The sequence below is a fragment of the Triturus cristatus genome, chromosome 8, assembly GCF_964204655.1.
Source record: "Triturus cristatus chromosome 8, aTriCri1.1, whole genome shotgun sequence".
Lineage (NCBI taxonomy): Eukaryota > Metazoa > Chordata > Amphibia > Caudata > Salamandridae > Triturus > Triturus cristatus.
The window spans coordinates 1,186,406,800-1,186,428,090 of NC_140591.1; the positions used below are offsets into that span (position 1 = coordinate 1,186,406,800).

Genomic DNA, 21,291 nt, shown 5'->3' on the forward strand with positions numbered 1-21,291 from the left:
CATTGACGTGACTGAAGAACTGACGTACACCTGCATGTGCTGAAAAAATTGTCACGCAATTATGTTTCATGTTTCCTTTGTAAATGTTATCCTGCGTTCTCAATGTTGGTAGCACGCTGCGCGCGGACGGCTAACGCGGGCCTGACGTGAAAGCCAGGAATGCAATTCATTTGCTGTATTCTTGTGAAATGAAAGCCGGCAGCAGCGCTTTTAGCTTTTAATGGTGCATTTTGTTCTTGCATTGGTGTTCAAAATGTACATTTGTTTGAACAAATGATTCCTCTATATTGTGGCTGCGTTGTCAGTTCTGTCCGTAACCGAGGACTTGCCAACAATTGGTTAAAGTGAAGCACAGCCCACAATTGATTGTGGACACTTCACCAGGCAGGAAACACCGACTCACTCTTACCCGCGACACCGGGAGTTGCCCGGCGGCAATTGCCGCTTTTTTTTTTAACAGGGTCATCCCCCCTCTATTCCTGCACCCCCTTCCTAACCTGCTGACGGACCTTTCCCCATCTACAGGCACAGCACTCTGTGATTAGGCGCTGCAGTGCAGCGGAATGCATCTCGGCAGGTACAACCTGCACAAAATCCGCATACCCCGACAATCCCATCAGGCCTTCATCGCAGGGGCAAGCGGCGTGTGGCAGCGGAAGGTTCCTCGTGGAAGCCCTGCACTATAAGGGTTCTCGTTCACACTTCCTGCTAAAAAGCAATGGTGTTCTCTCAGTTCCATCCCTTAAACGATAGCCCTTCCGTGGGGTGTACTGCTTTGCAATGTACATAATTGTAGTGTAGAATTATGTAGCGGTAAATTAATTTATGCCATGTAGGTGTCCTTTTGTGGATGCCAAACGGGCATTAATACATTGTCAATTCGAAATGTATGTTTGCATTTGAAAAGGGCTTTGTGACTGAAGCTTTGGGAACTGACACACTAAACTGGTCGGTCGACAGTGGATAGCTGGTGAGTATACATGATGCCATGGTGGGGATTGTGAGGGTTTGAAATGATTAGGAGAATGGTGAATAGCTTGAAAAATCTAGACCTTACTGCATCCACTTAATATATATGAGTATATCTAAAGAAAGAACAATTGTGCACGGCTCGAGGGAAAGATAATAAACAGGCACAGAAGCCAATAGCATTGAAATGTAATTTAAATCACAAAGGGCATGCACTGAAACAGGCAGTGCATTTTGAAAATATAGTTTTCCATTTCAATGAGACAGCACAAACATTGTCAAAATAAATCGGCTTCAAAGTATGTGCAGATGAAATGCCTCACATGTTGCTCCATGGAGGAACTCAGATTGATGAAACACTGTTGCAAACAACTGGCGAGCCAATGGGGAGAGAGCCAGGACAGTGCAGACAGGAGCACTTTCTAATCAGCCCCGAGATGCTACCACCGAATGATCTGGACCACCAAACTTGCTCTTCTGGTGGATCACATTGATGTCTGCACCAACAGAATGAAAGGAATCTTTGCCATTGTGAAAGATTTCACCTCACCTGCCACCTCCAACACGATCACCCACCTTGCACGACCGCTGCAACAATCGCTCTCAATTCTTCAGCAGCAAAATTGCTGCCATTTACAGCAACTTCATTCCCCCGATGGGCACGACAGACCGTACCAAACACTTCCTGATCATATCCGAAGAATAATTGCTAACCACGTGACCCATCTTCACACCTGCAGAAACTGCTGCCCCATTGAAGTCCATCCACTCGGGAGCCCCGTGGTATCCCTGCCCCCACCACGCCTACTCCAGAGTACTGCAACCAATCAGCACCATGCTTACACCCATTCTGAATGCCTTCACCTCTTCCATAATCTTCCCATATTCTTGGAAAGGTGCAACTATCTTCCCATTGCTGAAGAAACCCACTGCGGATCCTTCAACACTCACCAGCTACAGACTGATCTCTCTGCTAATATTCCTAGTCAAAGTCACCTCACCTAATACATCAATGATCACCAACTCCTCCACGCTATTCAGTCTACTTTCAGATCCAACCACAGCATGGAAAATGCCCTCATTGCCTCCATGGATGTCATTCACATGACTCTGGACACGGAAGACGGCCCTGGTCCTCTCGGACCCCTCTGCAGCATTTGACAGTTTCCCATCCCACCCATATCCAAGGCCCACATGACATTGGAATCCAAGGACATGCACTCCAATGGATCTACTCCTTCCTGAACCCAGTCAGTCAGCTCCTTCCTTTACCCACTAATTCAGTCTGGCACAATATGCCTCTGATGCCTGCGACCTCGCCTGGAGAGTTCCACATGGACCCTCCCTGAGCGCAACCCTATTCAACGCATACACAATCCTTCTAGCCAGCATCATTCACTCTCACTGCATCAATGTCCTCTCCTAAGCCTACGACACACAACTCATTCTCTCCCTGACGGACAAGACTCCTAGCACCTGAATCCAATGCTTGCATAACAGGATGAAGACCAACTGTTTAAAGTTAAACACAGACACGATCTTAGAGATGAGCACATCACTGTGGGACTCCTCCTGGTGGCACAGAGTTTGGACTGACAACCACCCCACCACCTACACCAAGAACCTCAAGATCATCATTGACAGCATACTCCACATGACCGTACAAGTCAATGTCATCACTGCCTCATGCTTCCATACCTTGAAGATTCTGAATAAGATTTTGAAATGGCTCCTAATCAGCACCCGGAAAACTGTTGCACATGACCTGGTCACAAGCACCCAGGACTATGGGAACACTTTCTATGGCAGGACCAATAGAAAACTCCCTAGAAGTCTGCAGACCATTCAGAACTCAGCAGCCAGAATTACTCTCAAGCTCTCACGCCCCCTCCCATCACACCACACCTGAAGGAATTCCGCTGACTCTAGATCAACAAGCGTGCACAATTCAAACTCCTCACCCTTACTTTCAAGGTACTTCATAACACTGGCCCAGTAAACCCCAGTAATCACATCTGCTGTCACAAACCCTCCTGACACCTCCACTCGTCTGCACTCATTATTGCAGAAATGCCACACAAACAGAAAACCAGACCTGGTGGTCAAACTTCTCCTTCATCTCTCCTGAAGCATGGAATGACCTGCCACTACACGAGAGCCTCCTCCTCACTTATTGAATTTTACAAGAATCTGAAGACCTTGCTTATCAAGGAGTCCTACTTGGCCTTAGGTGTGGCTAGATGCCCACGCGCTTAGTGGCAGGATATTCTCTCGAGTGAAAACGGCCACCTGTCGAGTGCCATGATATTCTCCCGAGTGAAAGTGTGTTCTACAAATCTGCATTATTTGTAAAAGAACAATATCACACTATACTGCTCTCAAAAGTAGGCTTAAAACACCATGAAGAATAAACAAAATCATGCATGTTTCAATGTAAACAAGTGTGCGTTTGCAATTTACGATTAAGACCGGTAAGAGTCTATATTCTGCATCACATGTGCACTTGTATCTAATTACAGTTTATTTAACAGCCCACTTGTAGTTTTCTTCCACGCCACTTGGGGATTGCCAATTTAAGTTTTGAGGCAGAGCAGGGATCTAGTTTAGGTTCCTATAACTAAAATCTCTTGGACAGAATAACTGCAGACTCGCCTTTATATCGATTACCAGAACATGAAAAGTGGTCTCATTTTAACTTGTGCATCATTTCATGGACAACCAGTTTCAAATCTCTAGCTAGAACTATGACCAAATTTACCAAGGCCGTAAGTTAATTGGATACCTCGGTTTTGCATGGCCTGCAGCCTGACATTATTCACTGAAGGCTGTTTGAGTGGATTACTGAAGAGTAATAAGGCCTTGAGAAAAACACTGCTTGAACCCGAAGTGTTTTGCTGGCAAGCCCTATCAAGTGTCCAGTCTTAAACAGATGGTACATTTCTACTGTCATTGGTTAGCTCGGAGTCAAAAATAACCTGTATATTAATTATGTTGCTTTCCAGTCAAATTAGTGGAACCCAGGTAGGAAGTCCATTCCAGAGCCAACGAGGGCTTGTGAGTAAGACCATAAAAGTCTTCAGTTTTGCAGGCATTCACACGAAGATAGTTGGCTGTCATCAAAGAATTAATGGCCATGAGAGGTTTTAATTGAGCTCTATTCAGTAGAACCTTTCTGCAGACTTCAAGATTGTGTACCATTGGAATCATTTTAAACGATGGTCATTGGATAGCCACAAGCTCTGCTAGAGAGAATCAAATAGGTATTCAACAGGGGTGTGAGGATTGAGCCCTGGGGACACCATGTGTTAAAAATTCAGGTACAGAAGTCTTTCCAGATAAGCCAACAACTAGACACTCGAGATCGCCATATAATTTGTTAGTAATGAGGAGGCAGAGCAGTGGTGGCTGGTAGGCAACCGTGGCAGGGGGAAATGGGTAGAAAATAAGAAAAGAAAAAAAGAAAACTCCTCGCATCACCAGCTACTGCCTCTCTTCCGTCGCTGCAGGAAGGACCCGGGCTCCCCATTAATCACAATGCTGTAATGCAGCATTGTAATTGGTTCCCCTAAGCCAATCAATGCTGCAATGCAGCGTTGAGTGGTTCGAGTGCTGTGGTTTGGCGGTCAGACGAGGACTGGGAGCCTGGGCATGTTCCCACCAGGCTGTGTAATGCAGTCTGGTCAGGAAGATGGAAAGTGTGCAGGGCCAAGACGGCTGGCCAAACAGTCATGCCCACAAAAAAGTGAGCTCACCACTCTGGCCCCTGTTCTGGCAAGCCCCACCCTCCCTGCACCTAGGAACAGGAAAAATAAAATGATAATAATGTCCCGTATTTTATTTTTCCTCTACACTGCTCTGAAAGCAGTGGGGCGATGCTCCTCCGCCTTGGCTTAGCAGAAGAGTCGCTCCTGAGGTAGAGACTATCTGTGGTACTGATTACTACAAGCTAAAGAAGAAATAATTTCCAGATGCGCCTAGGGCCAAATACCTACAGACCTGAGTCACAAAAAATGTGCTGAAATGTTGTAAATCAACCCTTCAATGGATTTCTATAGATTTCTGACCTTTCGAGAATTTTCAAAAAAAATCTGCAGTATGCATAGAAATCCACAAAGATCAGTTTCTTTTGTATTGCCTTATTCCTCAAGTTTTCTCCTGGGAATTGTCATAGTGGACAATTCACTGTGGTATGCCTTTGCAGATATGTTCGTTTGCAGACTATTTTTTTTTCCTCACGCTGAACATTTTTCTGTGTACAGAAATCTCTTCCTCTGCACCTCAGAAGGATATGGATGTCTTCCATTTCCCAATTTAGAAAAGCACTGATCCATGCCTTTTTTCAGGAATGATTTTACGTGCCTTTCCAAGATGGAAAACTTTTTCAAGAGTTTGACTACTTACAAACGTATGGGTTTCTAGGTGTTTACTACATATTGCCTGACAGTGGCCTCTTTTCTCCTCGACCTGTAAACATAGTATGGATACCATGCTGTGAGGCTAAATTGTCACAGAACTGTTTCCATTTTGTGCAAATTTTGATTCTGTGATTGAGGATCTTTAAGTTTGTTGGCAGTTTCCTTTACTGAACAGCTTCACAATACACAGACGTGCAAAAAACCACACAAAACATTTGGGTGATACCCTTAGATCCTAGTGATGCAGAATTGATCAAGCAGACAAAAAAAACAAGCAAGAGAAACATACAATCGCATAAAAGTTAGTTTGCATTGTTTTGTCAATTAAAACACACAAATGAAGGGAACATTGTTTACATATTGGTGTTCCAAGATTCTAGACTGCTACTGAATCAGTAAAATGGGCAGGGCCACTGAAATAATCTGATGCAGAAATTTCAGAGGTCTGCAAAAATATGTTTTACGGTCAAATGCGATAAAATTTGCTGAGAGTTGGGGGGCGTGGCTTCGCAGGGCTGCGGAATGGCTGTGCATTAGCTCGGCTCCGCCGGCCGAGTATAATTAATCAGTTTACTAATCTTCAATACTGCCCCAAACGCACACCGGCTGTTAGCTGACTGACCTGTGGAAGTGGCTGAAGTGCGGGGACCCGTGAAATGAATGCAGCATAGCGGAGGTCTGTGGTGAGGTGGGCGCGGCGCTCTCTGACTCCGGGACGGCGAAGCCAGGACCTCGAGTGGTTGCCGCCCCGGAACGCTGCAACCGGTGGGGGAGACGCCGGGGTGCGGCAGGTGCTGGCCCGAGGTGGAGGGGAGCGTTCTGGCTGCCCTCGTGTGGCCCTGGCGTTGGACCTTCGTCGGATCCCCCGGTGCCTCACCGCGACACACGTGGCGCTGACGGCAGATGGCTGAGCCGCTCCGCGCGGTACCGCCTGCAATATGTGGTGAGCCCGGGGATGGTGGCGGTGAGGGGCGGTGTGATGCACCGCACATGAGGTAAGGAGGCCGCCTGACATGAACTGCAGACCCAGCGCTCTGGAGACACCCCTACGGGATGAGCGAGCACTGCTGCGCACCGGTGCCTGACGTTGCCATCTCGCTGGGAACCCTCCGTGGGCGGCGACTCTGGAGGATCTCCGTGCGAGCTACCCTGCAGATAGAGTGCACCACGGGCCTGCGGGGTGAAGATTGCGGCTTGGGCGGGAGAAGGCTGCGGTTTGCTGAGGATTCACGAAGGCACTGCAGGTACTTAAAGCGGGGCGGAGGTGACCAGCGCTCCATATGAGGCCCCTGTGGTTGGCCATAGGATAGCGGGCCTGGCTGTTGCATGCCATGCTAGTGGAGGGGGCACAGTGTTCCTACACCCTCGTAAGCTTCCGGTGAGCTGGGTCTGTAAAACAGTCAGTGCACGCTGCAGAGGAGCTGTTGGAGCTCTACTACTGGACGGAAAGTAGCCTGTGATGGCTGTTGGCCAAATCGTGTTGTGCAGAAGCCCCCCCTGGTCTACTAGGGCAAAAAGAGCGAAGCCTGTGTAAAAATACACCACATGCCTCGGACGAGTGGTCGGTCGGGGTGTGTGCCAGTGAAGTGAGGTGCCTGAGAGTGGCCGATACCAATGGGCATACTGCGCTAAGTGCACAACAGTCGAGCTATTTGCAGCTGAACGTGGCCTGTCCATCTGTGATTGCAGAGTAGCTGCCCGACCGGGCTCGATTAGACCCCATCATTCCAGGGTAGACTGCAGCACATGTCCGGTGTTGGCGGACACCTGCCGCCGGCTCGGTGTGCTGCGCTGCAGAACGTGCTACTGCGTTGGGCGACGGATAGCGGAGCGATAGGTGGATCTGCCTCGGACCCTCACTTTTGCGAGTCGCTAGACGCCAGCCAAGATGGGCAAACCGGATACACGTCAGCCAAAAATAACCTTTGAAAAGAAAGCCAACAAGTCACCTGAAGGTGGACCTAGTCAGCAGAATCCAGCAGAGGGTGCAACCACGGCGCTCCTACCGATGGAGGACATCCGCTCCATGTTCAAAGATCTGAAATCCAGTATCCAGGGCCTGGACTCTAAGATGGACTCCCTGGCGGGACAGACTGGACAGGATGTCGCAAAGGGTAGACAAACAGGAAGGCCGAATGACAGCGCTGGAGACCAGGGTTGCGGAGACCGAAGAGGGACATACGGAACTGGACAAGAAATTGCGTGAGATGGACGGGGTGCTGCACGCCATCACGCTGAAGAACGAGGATTTGGAAACCCGGTCCAGAATAAATAACGTACGTATCACGGGATTATTGGAAACAACGGACATACAAAATATGGAAAAATACGTAGAGACCATGATGAAGTACCTCTTCGGGAGCGCCTTATCCGCCATGTTCTTGGTGGAGAGGGCTCATAGAGCGCTGGGCCCTAAGCCACGGCCTGGAGCGCCGCCACGTCCCATCCTAGCAAGGATCCTAAATTACAGGGATCGAGACACGATATTAAGAATTGCGCGAGAAAAAGGGGACATACAATACAGTGGTAACAATATTGCGCTCTACCCTGACTTCACGCTAAAAGTCCAGGCGGCCCGCAAAGAGTTCCTGCCAGCCAAGAAGATTTTTCAACAGATGGGCACTAGATATTCACTGATCAACCCAGCCAAATTGAGAGTTCAGGGTCCCGGGAAGCCTACATTTTTTACTGATGCGAAGGCAGCCTTGGCGTACGCAAAGACGCTTGCCAAGGAGCAGAGACCGGGCGGCAGCCCTTCGGTCCCTACTGAGACAAACAATCTAAGTGACAATGACTGAGGACTCCTGACGGCTGAGGTGGATGTGCAGATAAGTATCCAATAGAAAGTCCTATTACATATAGGTGGACAGAGCTTGGTCCATCCACATATAAAACTGCGATGTTGGCTCATGTTAAGCTGTTTGTGTACCTCTGTTTTGTTTGAAGCACAGTCGGGACTTGAAATAGATATGTAAACGCTCTATGTTTTGGGTCAGTTAGCACTATACTCGGCCACCCTGCCATGAGTGCAGGGATGTAAAGTTGGCGGACCCACGTTCCCCCTGGGATGATTCCCTTAGGGTTCCTAATATGGAGCTCTTATTTACAGTTGAAGGGTTTAGGTGGGTGGGTATCACAACCTGATTGGGGGGTTGGTGTGGGTGGGGAGGGGGGGGTTGAAACGCTTAACCTGAAACATATACCTCAAGGTAAACGTGCACCTCGATGTGTGTTGTTGTTGACAAGTATATTTGCTTACTTGCTGCTTATTGCTAACATAGTAGTGGAGTTTGATACCTGGGGTAGCACTCTGAGATTTTCTGATATGGAGGAAGTTGTGTCATTTGTCATATGCCCAGCTTTTACATCTAAATACTCGACATGTCACACCTAGATGTCTCACGTGGAATGTAAGAGGTCTTAACGACCGTAGGAAGGCGAGACTGGTACACTCATACCTCGCTAGACATGGAGTGGACATTTGTCTACTACAAGAAACACACCTAACAGAAGATATGTTACGCATGCTTAGACATAACAGATGGGGTGAGGTGGTGGACTGCGGATACTCCAACTATTCCCGGGGGGTGGCTATACTTATACGAAGGGCACTGCAGTGGCGCACGCAAAGCATAGTGTTAGATAGCGACGGACTATATATACTACTGCAAGGCACCCTATATAATACGCCCATGATGATCATTAACACATATGGCCCAAACACTGATGCTCCAACCTTCTTTCAACATATTAGGCACTTGGTGCAGTCATCGGCTCCTGCTGCGGTGTTATGGGTCGGGGATTTCAACGTGGTCCTCTCGGAGGAGGTGGATAGATGTGGATCATCTCGTGAACACCATCCGAGGGCAGCCGCAATGCTCCAGGACATTAAGTCTGAACTAGAGCTGGTGGACTCCTGGAGATTGTTACACCCAACACTTAGAGAGGGAACATGCGTGTCACACCACCATGGCGCATGGTCGCGGCTTGACTACTGGCTATTATCTAGAGACATGCACACATGGGTAACTGAAGCGGTTCACCACCCGCGTACTCTCTCTCAGACCATGCACCTGCACAACTGACACTTAAAGTACCAGATCCCTATATAACCCCATTCAGTTGGAGATTTCCTCCGGGGGCGCTACTAGACCAGGTGTTCCACGAGGAACTACGGGGAAAGATAGAGGAGTACTTTACAATTAACGAGGGTACAGTGGAATCTCACGGCGTGCTCTGGGAGGCATTTAAAGCGGTGATACGCAGTGATTGCATAGCGCTCAAGAAAGGGGTACTTGGAGATATTCGTAACACATTACAAAAACTGGAGAGGGAGATAGGTGAGCTTGAACGTGCCAGGGAGCACACCCCGTCCCAGGCTATTGTAGTGCAGCTCAGAAATAAAATGACGGAATTCCAAGCGGAAGCGGAAAGGGAAACAGCATATTTACACAAGCATGCCAAAGCGCGACTATATGGAGAAGGGGATAGAGCCGGGAAAACGTTAGCAGGTCTACTGAGAACGCCCAAGGGAGCTGACTACATAACTGAACTGTCCACAGAAGACGGTGTAAGGGTCAGAACACCGCCAAAAATCCTCACTACTATGTCTAGATATTATGAGAAGCTCTATACCTCCCAGTCCAATACTCCACAGTCTGACATAGTGGACTATCTGGACACTGTGGCGCTGGCGTGGTTTAGTGACAGTGCTAGACAGTATATGGAGCTCCCCATCACGGTTGAAGATATTAAACAAGTGATAGGCAGCATGCCGGCGGGTAAGGCTCCGGGAGCGACGGGCTGACTGCAGCCTTTTATAAGGAATATTCTGATATGATAGCGCCACGCCTCCTGCAGGTATACCTGGAGGCGATGGAGACAGGGGTCCTCCTGCCCACCTTACGTGAGGCCACCATTATCACCCTGCTGAAGCCAGATAAAGATCCTACTGTACCTGAATCGTACCGGCCCCTATCCCTCATAAATTTAGACGCAAAAATATATGCCAAACTTATAGCAAACCGGCTGCAACCTATGCTGCCGCAGATAGCGCTGCCGGACCAACAGCCCATAATCTGTGTACGCTGTTTGGTCTGCTACATTATCTGGCTCCACATGTTCAGGCATTAGCCACACTGTTGGACGCCACAAAGGCATTTCACTTGCTGGAGTGGAGATTCCTGTTTACACTGCTACCCCGCTTAGGGTTTAGCCCCCTATTCATCCGACAAATACAGTTGCTCTATGCGGGCCCTATGGCACGAGTCAAGATTAATGGACAAGTGTCAGAGCCTTTTGAAATAAAACGGGGAACTCGACAGGGATGCCCGCTGTCGCCCTTGTTGTTTTCCATTGCCACTGAGCCACTGGCGGCCCGGCTGCGCCAGTACCATACCCAGCGGAGCACAGGATTCATGTCCAGGGGACTGTTGATCTCTATGTATGCAGACGATATGATAATATATCTCACTAACCCGAAGGAAAACTTTACAGCGGTAATGAGTGAGATGGTCCGCTATGGTGGGCTCGCAGGAATCCAGATTAACTGGTCAAAATCGGTGATCTTCCCACTCACGGTGGAAACCACTCCAGTGGACGTAGAATATCCTATTCAGTGGTCAGATGGTGAAATTAAGTATTTGGGAATATGGGTAAGCAGATCACTCCAGGAAATATGGCTTGCGAACTATGGGAAAGTGATGGACTGGATAGAGAGCAAAATAAAGCGATGGAGACAACTCCCTCTATCACTGATGGGTCGTATATCCATCATAAAGATGGTAATCCTGCCCAAATTGTTATATTTGTTTGTAAACATTCCGATGCCATTGAACACACACTTTTTTCGGCAATTGAGATCCCATATGATAGATCTGGTGTGGGCGGGCAAACAGCCTAGGGCTGCCTGGAAGCTGCTGACCTTACAATTTGCTCAAGGAGGACTGGGAGCTCCCAATTTCGAACTCTATGCATATAGTGCACAAGCGCAGTACCTGCACTTCTGGCAACACCCAACACCTTTTCAGCCACATGTGGTGATAGAACTAGATAAAGTAGCCCCCATGCCTCTGAGCACAGCTGTCTATCAGCCCTACAAGAGACCACATTTAGAAATAGACACGGTGGAGACCGTGAGGTGGGCTTGGACAGGAATCGCGCGGAGATCCAAGCTTAAGGAACTTTACGCCCCATCCATGCCACTGGGAGGGAACCCGCTGTTAACTCTGTTAATGGACAAAGCAATTGCATTAAGAGCGAAGGCACGGGCATTGGATAGGGGTAGCGATCTATTCCCGGGAGAGACATTTCTGTCATTACAGCAGATGTGTAACCCAGATACACCTACGGCATCCGACATGTTGCTGTACTATCAGATTAGGGCTGCATGCCGCGCTAGATACTTGTCATTTCCACAAGCGCCCCCTACACTGCCTGCACTAGAAAATATATTGGCTAACCCCTCACCCCGTAAATTGATTACGCGAATCTACAGCATAACACAAAAAGAGTCACCCCATATCATATGCACCACGAGGGTAGAGTGGGAGAAAGACTTTAACCTCACCATCACGGAAAAACAATGGCAATATTGCTGTTCACAATTAGAAAACGTATCCCCCAATTAAAGACTTAGATTAATTCATTTTAATTTTCTACATAGATTGTACAGGACGCCCTCCCAACTGCATCGTATGGGCATCTACCCAGACACAAAATGCTGGAGATGTGGGGCCCAGGAGGCCACATTCTCCCATCTGGCATGGTACTGCAGACCTGTTGAATGCTACTGGCTGGCAGTCGTGAGGCATATCGGGCAGATAACTAACACCGAGGTAGGGGCATCCCCACTGACGGCACTCCTGGGCTATGTGGCAGACGCCCCGAAAAAGTCCCGTAGACTCACGTCCATGCTGCTCTTGTTGGCTAAAAGGCAGGTTGCGCTTTCTTGGAAGAAACGACAGGGCCCTACAATAGCGGCATGGTTGAATAATGTAATATATTGCAAGGACCAGCTGTCCAATTATTGGGAATTAATGCCTAGCAGATCCAGACCTCTGGATATTTGGCAACCATTTGCCACTTGGCTAGCCGTGGGAGGTTCGGACCTTTGCAGGAACTAAGCATATATGTGGTGGTTGGGCGGCCAGGACTGGAGATGGTCACTAATCATATCTAGATGGGATGTAGAGTAAAGGGCATAAGAGGTGTGAATCCAGGATAAGCGACATGTAAGGGTCTAGAAGATCAGATAAACTGCATCATTCAAATACATCACACGACACACTGGGTAGCAATTCAGTCCATTTGTATATGGTAGGCGGGGTGAGGTAGGGGGGGATACTAGTAAGTTACATTAGGTTTATTTTGAATAAACTCATGACACATGCTGTGACAAGCTCATCAAAAGACAGTGGGTTGCGGCTACACAAATGTTTGTCTTCGCTGCCGGCCCGTTGGGTTGTAGGCATAAACGCTGTGTCCTGTTAGTCAAGTAATATTGCAATTGGTGCTGCCGGCCTCCGGGTTGTGTGCAAACAGCTGTGTCGAGAAACTTTGTTTAAATAAAAAAAAAAAAAAAAAGTTGCTGAGAGTTCGAAGTGAGGATTTCAATTCTTCTCCTAACACTTTGTAAAAGCTATGACCTTTCCACTTGTGCACTTCTGAATGTAGTTATTAAAAGAGCCAAAATCTCCAGATGGGTAGCTCTATTGTAAATATTCGAATGGTTCTGTCTGGAGTGGGTGTATAGTGCAGTCGGGGGGAGGGGTAGGGAGATGGGGGGGGGGGGGAGTTAGATTTTTATTGTATTACCTTTAATTTCTCATGGGTATCAATATGAAGAATGTCAAAGCCAATATTACATACTCTGATTGTGCAGACGCCTCTGGGTTACAGGGCCCTGCTGTATATGTGCCGCTTGACAAATAAAATTTGTTTAAAAAAGAAAAAAGAGCAAAATCTCCTCCAAATGTTGTTTATCATGTACTCTGATCATGGGAGAAATAGGAGACTAAACACAACATATTTAATTGTGCTTTAAAGTAGATGAAAGCGAGTCTCAGCACCACACAAGCAAAGGCCAGAGCATGCGCAAAGTCTTCGTCATCGCCACTGATCAGTTGCTAGTGAGGCATTAACGGATGACAGACGCTTCCATCCTCGCTTTGCAAATTCCAAGTTGTGACATAACACTTGCCTAAGAAATCAGATACATAATGAGCGGCTCCCATTCACACAAAGCGCGCTATAGTTATATTATTGCTTGATACATATTGCAATCCAGTGACACCTCGCCTAATCACTTTTTAGAGACCATAACTAACCACAACTTTCGTCTGACAAGTGTTGGTTACTTACCCTAGCTGCTTGCTACATCCTTGATTGTGCAAATGCATGCCACAATCTACGGGTGTTTATTCTGTATATTTTCCGTCCCGCTGATGACCCTCCTCTACTTAATTGTGTATTAATGGTCGAAACGTCAACAATTAAAGCAGTGGACTGTCATATTAAATTGATTTAGGATTTCAGTACTCCCATTGAGAGTGTTGGTTTTACACATCCAAATGTCCTTATCAGCCACATGTATATACCTGCATTTTGTATAGCACTTGTGCACCATTCATTCACTTTATCACTTTCACTGCACCAGCACACCAATAGGGGCACCCTGTCCTAAGATTGTTTCTCAAAAGTCAAGAGGTTGAGTTCTTGGTGATAACAAGATCTTTTAAGTTTGTGAATTACTGAATAAAGTGTTAATAGCATCTCAGACCTTATTAGTGAAGGTGTCTGTAACTAGTGCAGCAGAATTCAAGGGCTACACTTCCCCCTTAGGGAATGCCTGTGCCTTTATCCTTTATGTTCTCTGGTGATGGGAGAGCTAGGAGACCAAAACCACACATATTTAAATATATTTTAAAGTAGATGAAAGCGGGGATTCATTCTTTGTGAGACTGTTTTGTTTCACTGTAAATGTCAAATCACACTTATCCAACAGTGTTCTCAAAGCAGCAGTTACTCAGAGGCAATTGAATGTTTAGAAAAATGCCAAATATTTTCCAAGACTGAGATTATCCCTTGAATCTTAACATGCCCCTTCGTCCTATTCTGCGCTGCCATTTCTTGTTTAAAAGGGTTGCTTCTGGACGCCCCACATCTCAAAGGATAGTAAAACATGCTCATTCCCAAGGGTATGGAATAAGGATGCACAGAATTTCACCTTTTATTATACGAAGTGTCTACGTGTAGGTTTCTTTTTTTGTAATGCAACACTGTACTTGTTTTACACAAACTCAGTTTTATGTTTTACCTGCACAGCGCTCGCGCTGCGCTTGAGAAATCTATTGTCATTAATATAAACTTAAAAAGGTCTTGCATCCCGCCTTCTCTCTTTCCTGGCTTCATTGATTCCTGTGTGTGCCACTTACCGTTCCTCTATTCCTAGTGGCTGTAGCGTATTTTCCCCTTTTTACCAATGCTTGTTCCTCATCTGCTTCTCTTATCAGTTTCCCGCTGCCGAAATACTGTTAACATTCACTTTGGTTGAACGATATTTTGATAAAGTTTTGCCTTTATTCTTGTAGCATATTTATAGAACAATTTGATTGTGATTTGCATAAAATCACAGGATGTTGCGCGGCAACACCGAGACTCAAACCAAGATCCCCAGCTAGCGAGTCAGCAGCTCTTGCCACTGTGCCACATCCTCCCCACTCCTGTGTTATATGTCAAGGAGCTCTTTCCTTCTGCCGGACGATGATTGATGAAAACAGCTCTTTATTCATTCCATAGGCGAAACTGATGCATTACTGATTCATGTTTATCTTGGCAATAGAAAGTTCAGTGAAAAAATGGTGTTCCTGTGCTTTCCTGTACAACAAAATAATTAATTGTTGGTGGGTAACATTTTAAATCTTAGCTACTAAATTAACTTCATTGTCTTCCTTAAGAAGCTTCTCCTTCCTAAAATATTTGAATCCAATTTGTCAATCGCTATGAACACAATCTATTAATTCTAAAAGTAATCCTTTACATTGTCGGTGGTATTCCGAAAGACCAGGCCTCTAAGCCAAATATTGGACACTCCTGGTTTACTTAAAATAACATGAATGAGAGTTATTTTAATTGTTGACTTTATCAAATATGAATATTCAACTTTCTTTCACGTGTGGCCTAGTGCCTCGTTAGACAGAATTAGGCTCCCAGCGTGAGCCTTAATGGTGAAAGACGCATTAATGCCTGATAGGTTCATGTCTTAATGAGGCCCAAGGTTCTCAGAGGACTTATCTTTCCAATTTCATGATTAATGTACTGTGAAATCCTAGAGGACGCCTGAGTGTTTGCATTTTGGAGCAATTTTCGACTTGCAGTTTGTTAAAATGACCTGAATTATGATCATTTTGTTATTTCTTCAAACCTCTCGCCGGGAGCTAAATGAGGATGCTTTTATAAATCCTTCTCCAAAGTGCCAGCCTGTGAAATCCCACGAGATTTGCCTCTCAATGTGTTAATATTGCCATTACATTGGGGATAACACTAAGAAGAACAGTTTAGCGCTTCTCTATCCAGAGGGGATTACAATTGCAAGATACGAAGCCTTTAATGATTCCTAACGCCGCCCCGGGAGCGTATCCATAGCTGCAAACATGGGTTTACCGCAGAAGCACATGTGCAGTTAAGAGAATGTGATGTGCTTTGCTCAGAAGACATGGATTGCTACAGGGAGATTCGGGAATCAATTACTCCCCTGAAAGCTTGCTTCTCAGCTTCACACCTCCGACAAGCCTCAGCCAATAATGAATCCAAGATGGAGGGCTGTATTCATCTTCCTTTAGGAGATGCTCACTATTGATCGATAAACTGGAGAAAAATCTTAAACCTATTTAATAGCACAGGTTGAAATAGAAGTAAAAACAAATGCCACCGAACTTTCTGTCCAGAGCATAGATTTCAAATGTACCCGTACAACTGATCCCCAATAGACCTGGCCACTGGATTTATGCGATGCGACAGCAGTTTTCTCCTATGTATATGGATTTGCTGCTCTTCCCAAATGTTCAATGATCTGCTGCATGCATAATCTGTAGGTTTTAACAAAAAAAGGTTTCTAGATCAGGCGGATCAAAAATGACTAAAAACGTGACGATGTGTCCCTGTGTGGTGGAAGTCCCTTCGCAAAGGATGATTGGTTATCTTTCAGTTGTTTATTGCTGTATTTGACTATTAAACTGGTACTAATGAGGTGAAGTCTTTTCTCAGTCAGCTACCACGTGTAAAAATGACAACGAAAGTAATGCTATCACAAAATGTGCTGTGTTCCACCGCATAATTTGTATTTTCTTGCCACATAATTTAGTCAACCCTGCAACATAATTTGGCCCTCCCGTGCCGCATACTTTGTTGCCCTGACAATAGATATTTTAAACGAGTGATAGAAATGAAAGGGAATCTAAAGTCACCTGGAATTATGCTGTACAACATGTTAGTTTATCATATGCAACATTTACAGACACTCAACAAGAAAGCAGATATGATGTTAAAAAACGTATCAGAACGTTATAAAAAAACTCATTTACAAAAATATTTCAAGAAAAACAGACCAACAGGGAGGGAAGCAACCAGAGAAAATTGATAAGGTGAAATAATTGAGTGACTGGCATCGAGGGGCAGTGGGGAGGATGTGCTGGTGCACAATTGTGAGATAGAACAAGTCCTGATAATTATGCAGCGGCAATGACAAGCGACTGCTTAATTAGATATGGGTACAGAAATAATGTTTGCAAATGACCTTTCAATGATTAGTCAGTGTTCACTCTCCTACTTATAAAACACTGCAAAATGTTTTAACAAAAGTAGAGGTCACTTAATTAGACAAGAGCTAACCTTTTCCAGCGTACTATTTTGGATAAGACAAGTTTGAGAATGTACATGACATGCATCTCATATTGCATCTCATATTGTTTCATTAATTAAATCTTCCCATAAAAAGACTTATGGGACTGGCACAACTCTGGTGGTCCATTGACCGCCAGACTCGTGGGGGCACGGCGGCGGTGGTCTTAAGACCACCCTATTGTGATTAGGGCGGTCAGCCAAGCATATTACGAGTTTCCTCTCCACCGGCGGTGTCATGGAGAGGTCCCTACTCCATGAACACCATGTTGGAGAGGAAACAAAGGTGGCCCTGCAGGGCCCCCTGTGCCTCCTCCGCAAGGAGGCACAACATATGCACCCTAGTTTCTGTCCATGCCATGTAGGAACTGCTTTTGGAGTTTCCATTGAAGTGCCCATTTTCAGAGGCACAGCAGTGGTAACGACAAACCAGCCCACCAGATGGGGAAACTCTTAATCTGGCAGGCAGTCAGACCACAGCTTTGATGGTGGGGTGGACCTAGCGCCGCACCACCAAAGTCGTAATCAGGCCCTTAGTATTCACACGAAGAACAACCAAGGTGTGCTCACTTTTCCAGAGGGCCAATAAAGATCTAGATGACCCTGTCCATTTATGACACGTTAGATTTTTATTTCATGGCATATCTTAAGCAGGATGCACTTTCAGCAATAAAGAGTGAGCTATCAATAAATCAAAGAAATCTTCAACGTTTGCCCATAAAAGACCAAACCCTGAAAACGCTGCAATGACTACCAAACTGCACTGTAAGGGTGCCTCAATTTTAGGGAAAGTCACTTTAGGAAGCAGACCGAAAACTAGTTCAGTCGCTACAAACTAATTTTACTGCACCTAGCAGATATTCACTCCTGTCCCCTTGCAAACCATAGAAGTCGAAATAAATACAAAATTCACAAGCAAAATCAAAGCATTCAATGTACCAGAATTTCCAAGCCCAACAGCCTGCCTCGTAAAGCTGCTCCGTGCGTATGACCCTGAAATTGGCAATATGTTCCTTTCAAAATGCAAGAGACAGTCCCCCCTCAAGAATAACACAAGCATTCACTAATGGCACAGTAGTAGACACACCAAAGGACCTTCTCATGAACTTGGATGAAGGAAACGAATGGAGGCTTTGACACCTAATATCATATAGTGAACTGTTATTACGTATAATTCTTGACTTCTTGGTAGCACTAAAATGCAAAAGATCTCAAATTTTCTGCTGGTGACGAAAGTAATGTAATGTCCAGTAATGTAAATAATGTAAAGTAATGTCCAGCTTGGTATGGATCTGATAAACCTTTGGGCAGTTACAACCAAAAGATCTGGTTGAGACCGATTTAATCATCGAATCAACCAGCCCGACTTATCATGCCAAAAATTCTATCTGGCAATCTCTCAACTTCTATTCAACATCTGCATGTGCTCTCTGACCTTGTGACCAGTCTGCACCTTAAATGTTTTTAAAAGATACACAAATCATACTCCGGGACAGGAATAATGGAATCAGACAGAAATCACTAAATGCTCAGCTCACTTCTACCTCTGGATAAGGGACAATGTTGTCTTCCTCAACAGCACTAAAGTGCGAAATCTTGTGCTCAGCTCTCAAGTTGAGTGCAGTCACCTTGGAATGGTGCATCTTAGTCGGCGTGCTTCCTGCACCAATTTAATTAACGAAGCCTGGGTGTTGTATTCAAATTTGAGTTTCCCTTTGTCTACCCAGAGCCCAAGTAGGAAGGTCAGAAGTAGCAATTTTCATCTGTCTATGCTTTACAGAATTTTACACCACCTAAAGCTGAGCCACATGGCAGATCTGGCTGTATCCTTAGTCTTGGCACACTTGGGCTATTGAAAGTTTTCACCAGCATTCCAAAAAATGTTGGCCTGCAGAATATGCCAACACCAGGCAGCGTAATAAGTCCTTAGTCTTGATAAAAGGAACCATGCTAAACATGCACAGAAAACCTTACATTGGCACCTTGTGGCATAATGTACCAACATAAGTAGTATTCTTCAATCAAAGTTCTTCTGGAATAAAGGCACAAAATACATCCAAATGTAACTCTTAAGTATTCTAAATCTAGGACGCTCTTCATGACCAATTGTCAGAGCGGCAGCCAATACAGTTCAAACAAAAAAACATTGGGGCAAATCCCCAGGTCTACAGATTCCCTCCCAAAAGCCTTCTCGGCACACTCTAACCCAACTATCTCCACTTCAGAGAGCTGAATTAAGGACAGTGTTCAACAGATTGTAACCATGTGTTGTGGTGAATGAGTAACATGGTCACTTTAAATCTCTAAACAGCAATAATGCTTGGCAGTTTATTAACCTCCCCTTTCTCCAATACAAACCTACCTGAACTTTCCCATTGAAACTATTTACTAGCCGTTCAATTACATCTCCAACAGTTTCTAAGGAATTCATAGGTATTACACAAATACACAAGAATAGGAAAGAAAGACATTGAATCAAGAGAGGAAAGTGAGATACACAACACCATCCAATCAAAAGCAAGGAGGGGACCCAAATATCACACTGTATACGCCGGATGCAATAGGTCTGGCGAACACAGTTACATCTGTGGCGGAGACTTACAAAGTATGCTCGGAAAAAACGATGAAAGGAAAGCTATAGAAAAATTACATTTGGATGACTAATAATTCAGTTACCAGTTTGACTACATATTGATTTATATGTTCAATTAAAAATTTCTAATACAATGAAAAGAGTCTTTTTTTATTAATGTAATCTAACACTTTAGTAAGCATTTCAAATGAAAATGAAAGAAAAATCCAAAACAAAAATAGTCGTAGCTATGGTGGCCAATGATTAAGCACAATAAACCAAGATTGTTCACATGCCGTGGTTATAATTAAGTCAATTATGTCAGTAGAGTAATACTGGTTCTGTGGGGAGGATCAGTTCTTCCCCTCACTTTCACCTCTTTAGTGCACGGATTTCAATGCCTGCAGCTCATATATAGTCTGACCACCCCCTGAGAGGGTCAGTGGCAAGTAGGGTCGGTCAATGCAGTATGCTGGCACTTTCTCTCAATCAGCCCCTTGTTTTGAAAAGGGTATTGCATGCAGCAGGGACAGGACTTCAAAGGCAGGGAAACCTGCCTTGAATTGGCTTATTTCCAGACACTCAGTGCCTAATGTGTAGAAAAATGAGTGCAGAAGCCCAAAGTCTTGCCCAGAATCCTGAATTCCGAAGACGAGATTGTTTAGTCTTGATTCCACCTCATGACTTTTTAATCCACCACCAAATACTCTCTGCCTCTTCATCTCGCTCTTGGAGGTTCTTTTTTATCCTTGCTTTCTCCCTTTGTCACTGGGTTACTTTCGCTTCCATCTTCTTTCCCCCTTTTATGTTTCTCTCTTGATCTAGATCAAAGTCTATTGAGGAAAAATATGTGCCAAACCTCAAAAATAAGTTCCGATGGTCCCTACCTTCAACCACCGGCTCAAATTAACCACTGCAGAAACTGGGCCATGTGGTTGTCTAGTTGGTCACTGGCTAGATCAAGTATAAAGCTTTACCGTCTTAAAAATAGTACCATTCTGAAAATCAAAAGTAGGTTCTGTGTTTAAGAATGTGACCAAGGCATCTATATTCCATCCATATATTAAGTTTGGAGAGGGTTCCGCCTCCTAGATAACGTTTAATCATATTTAATATTATTTAAAATGGCTTCACAACTGATAGACACTATTAACTGAAAACAAACAACAGGCTGTGATAAAGAGAAATGGCACACTTTTTTTCATACTCCCTGTTTAAAAAGGTTATAGAAATTACAGTACTGTGGCAGCTTACACTGTTTGCAATCAGCAAATATTGTGTGCTCTTAATCAATTGGAACCGGGCAGGGAAAACCCATCTGATACCAGCCACGCCTATAGCTGAGTGTACTATGCTGTAGGAAACGTTAGCTATTTTGCAAAGATTAGATGGGGGAATTGACTCAGATCTGCCTGCCTCCATTCGAAACTGAGTCGA

General features: G+C 45.2%; 1 protein-coding gene across 2 annotated transcripts in view; it reads left to right on the forward strand.

Annotated features, from left to right (window-relative positions):
- Positions 1-21,291, forward strand: part of OCA2 (OCA2 melanosomal transmembrane protein) — a 1,032,003-nt gene that overhangs the window by 555,224 nt on the left and 455,488 nt on the right. The gene's annotated exons all lie outside the window — the stretch shown is intronic.